Raw genomic sequence first — 4,028 nt, forward strand, 5'->3', positions numbered from 1 at the left:
AAGGTGAAACACCATCTTTATCCATCAGTATTTTCTATACTAAAAAGTTACCATTGTAATCAGCATAATGCTTATTTTCAGTTAACTCTCCCTAATATCCCAATCCCCAGGTGCTATTCATCTACAAGAAGGCAAATATATAACCAAGTGATATATAGGCATAATTATTTCAAATGACCAGAAACCAAGCAAGGAACAAGATCAAAACAGTATACAATGTCCTTATCTTTCTTTATTCAAATGTCATTTGTGAGTGTAAAAATAAAACTGCTGTTTACGTCCAATGTCAATATTCCAACTCAGCACTTATTATTTTGTAATTAATTTATTTCTTCATCAGCTGCTTGAACAACATGGCCAGCGTGGAGGAAAAAATGCAGAACTCTTGGAAATTAATTTCCCCGTCTCCATCCATGTCCAGCGCCTTCATCATTTCCTCAGCAGGACATCCTGCTCCAGGCTGCATAGACGACAGAAAACAGTTTATCTTAATGGAAAGTATACTGTAAAATATATATTAGCCTATATATATATATATTAGCCTATATATATATATATATATATATATATATATATATATATATATATATATATATATATATATGCATCTGCACACAACTGCTTTTATTGTTTTGACTGACAAGCTCACACATAAGGTAACAAGTCTTGTCTTCTGTAGTTCTTTCTCACACATAAGGTAACAAGTCTTGTCTTCAGTAGTTCTCTGATCAATCATCCAGACAAATATGGGTGCTATGTTGGGGTCACTGCATCTGTATTTGGAACCATTTAGGTTTTGAACCCTGCATGAACTAAAAGCTACAATGTTGAGCCTCCATCAGACTGTTCATGGATAATGTGGTTATTATGGTTAACCACATTATAGGAATAACCATTTGGCAACTGCGTGTCCATAACGATTATTATTATTATTACAGCATAATTAACCGATTATCAATGTTCTGGAGTTACATCATGTTACATTCTTTAAAATCACAATTACGAGAGATGGTATAACAAGTTGTTTGGTATAGTATAGCCAGTCTAAGAATAACCTATATACTCTGTCAGGATCTAGGGGTAACAGTACTGTATATTTGAATACCGCCTATGTCACAAATGTATCAGTACTAAATACCTATATGTCCCTATGCCATAAATGTCATGTATGTTATGTATGTCATAAATGTCTATATGAATTGAAAATGGGGGACCCTGATGGAAACAAGACAAACGTCTTTCTCAGGTCTGCATCCCCTTAACAATTGTATGTATTGAGCCGTACTGTATTGTACCCATTCTGCAATCTGTTAAATAAAGTTTTCATTCATTCATTCACACCTTTGAAATCAACCTGACATACATTTTCTAACCAAATGTAAATAATAGTTATACTTTAAACACATCAACACACAGACACTTATTATCTGCACATTTTGTGCATAAAGGAGCTCACAGTGTGATGCACACTAGTTTAACATCAACAACTTACCAGACAAATGTAGGCCATTCACCCGAAACATATAAAACATATAACAAATGTAAACCTACAGATTTTCTACTCACCTCAAAAAGATGAGGCATCTGCTCCGTTATAAGCCTTTTGAATTCTTTCTTTTTTATGGTATTCCCATCTTCGTAGCCACCAGCATGATCAGCAAATGTCTGAACCAGTAGTGCCAAGGCAGCTTCCATTTTGGTTGGTTCCATATTGAGATTAGAATTTGGTTATCTTGACCTAGAGAGAATGCATGATCCAAAATTAGCATAAGACTATAATACAACGTAAATAAAAATCTAAAGTGCATATTAAAAGGGTAATTGACTCACTCAAAATATATTTTAAAACAACTAGAAAAGGTTTATAAATAATGGACATTTCACATTACACAATGGTGCATTTATATAGCGCTTTTATCCAAAGCACTTTACTATTTTGTTCCTCACATTCACCCATTCACTCACACATCAACGGCGGAGGCAACCATGCAAGGTGCCAACCTGCTCATCGAGAGCAATTAGAGGTTACGTGTCTTGCTCAAGGACACATCGACACTGTGCCCGGGAGGAGCGGGAATCGAAGCAGGAATCTTCTGATTACCAGACGACCGCTCTACCTCCTGAGCTTTAACGCAGAATTGCAAATACAATTTCAAATGCAGATTGAATGATGCTTAGTCCTGTCAATAGCAAATGTATCACTAATGCCATTCCATTGCTGCAAAACAGAGGAAAAACCATTAACCCTTGTGTCTGAAAACTAAATTGTTACACTCTTACCATTAAGGGACAAAATTGTCCTCTTCAAAAAGGCCATACAAATATTATTAATTTGGATTAATATTACATTTGACCAATTTCTTTTTGAAAGAATCCATCAAAATCAGTGTTGTTGCTAATCATTGACACGTGCTAGCCTGTAATAATACCCCCCAGAAAAATCCACTTTCCATTTGATTTATTGAAAATATTAATATTTCTGTGTGTTTTTTATTTTAATTTTAAATTTTTTTACAATAATTTGTGATGTCATCACAAACACTGGCATTTAAAGGGTTACAATTCTAAAATGTATTGAATATTTGGTGGTTATGATCAGGGCTGAAGTTGAATAAAAGATTTAGGGGTAAAAAAGTGGAAAATTATTTCAACATATAATATTTGTATGGCCTTTTTGAAGAGGACAATTTTGTCCCTGGTAAGAGTGTAACTTTAAATTCTACAGGCTGAATGAAAGTGGTGTTAAACAAAATTCCAAGATAATTCAAAGATACACACCTTTGCCACATCATAACCACTACAAAGTTATCAAAAAAATAAGAATCTCAAAGGACAATTTTGTCCTTATCAGACACAAGGGTTAAGAAAAACATAATCAAAGACGAAATGAAGTGCCCTTGTTCCAACAATGTTTAAGTGTTATGCTCCTTGCTCCCTTACCTGCAGAAGGTGAATCTGTGCCGTGAGAAGGAGAGAGACTGTAGAGGCTTAAATAGAGCGGGACCACTCCTTATGAACCCAGCACACACTGTTCAAACTCGTTTGTATTATATAGACTGCCCGTCCGGTATCTCTGGTTTTGGAAATGGCTTGATAGTACACTAGTACAGTAACAGGATACTGTGACATTTTGAATTGGTTATGTTTCTAAAGACATGTCACCTGTGGGGTAAATATTCTACATTATTCCCTCAGTTTCCCCTCAAATGGCACGTTGTCATGGTTGGCTTTCCCCACAGAAACCGTGAAAAGTGAAATGTTCTGATCTGGTTTTATTTGGTTTGATATAGTTAGTATAGAACAAGTCGTCCTGCGGTGAGAAAAAGAGTTCTGTATCGTTAGGGCTCAGCTTGGCTTCGCCTTCTGCACTATCTCGCGTACGTGCACGCGTACTGAATAAACCACAAATGTACCTCTAATACCAGTATTAGTCTGACCACACCCCTCATCAGCTTACCTTCATAAGCAGGTGTGTGGTCACCTGCTCTCCTCCTTCTCGCTTTCACCACAAGGAAGAAGTGCCTCGGTAGATCCCCACACTTGACACCATGATGGAAGAAATTGGATTAGGAACAGCTTGGGAAACAAGGATACGTTGACATCATATCTTTATTTTCTCTCTCACTATTTTCGAGAAAATACGGCGATATTGTCTTCGTACTGGAGTGTCTAGAAGATGATGATCATTCTACAAACCCTCCACCGGTTTTCGTATTGGGAGCACGCCGCTGCATGCTTCTCAACTGCAGTTCCTTGCTGTGTTTGTTGGGGTGAAACCTGTCAGGCCACAGCTGAACTGTCGGACATGCCGCTGTTGTGAGGAGCGGTGCGTTCCAGGTTGGGTGAGTAGTGTTTGCTGGCGGGCTCCACTTGTCTGTTAGTGCTATGGGGGCTACTAGACGAAGTTTATGGAAACCGGCCCCAGGCTAGGGTCCTTTGTTTAGCCGTCTAGGCGACAGAAGGCCTTGGTCTGGCGACCATTATAGTTTTAACTAGTGGGCCGCGACCATTGACACTGGTGATCCCTG

At 37.7% G+C, this 4,028-nt stretch overlaps 1 long non-coding RNA gene across 2 annotated transcripts; it reads right to left on the bottom strand.

Annotated features, from left to right (window-relative positions):
* Positions 1–214: 214 nt before the first annotated feature.
* On the bottom strand, positions 215–3,097 carry LOC311227484. Of its 2 annotated transcripts, XR_014619600.1 has the most exons (4): positions 2,941–3,002; positions 1,966–2,125; positions 1,567–1,738; positions 215–460 (listed from the first exon to the last, which is right to left on the bottom strand). It is a non-coding gene; the product is annotated as an uncharacterized lncRNA (long non-coding RNA). The 2 variants fall into 2 exon arrangements; XR_014619599.1 differs by lacking the exon at positions 1,966–2,125 and having other exon boundaries at positions 2,941–3,097.
* Positions 3,098–4,028: the final 931 nt, after the last annotated feature.

The sequence above is a fragment of the Notolepis coatsorum genome (genome assembly GCF_963971535.1).
Source record: "Notolepis coatsorum genome assembly, chromosome: 4".
Classification (NCBI taxonomy): domain Eukaryota; kingdom Metazoa; phylum Chordata; class Actinopteri; order Aulopiformes; family Paralepididae; genus Notolepis; species Notolepis coatsorum.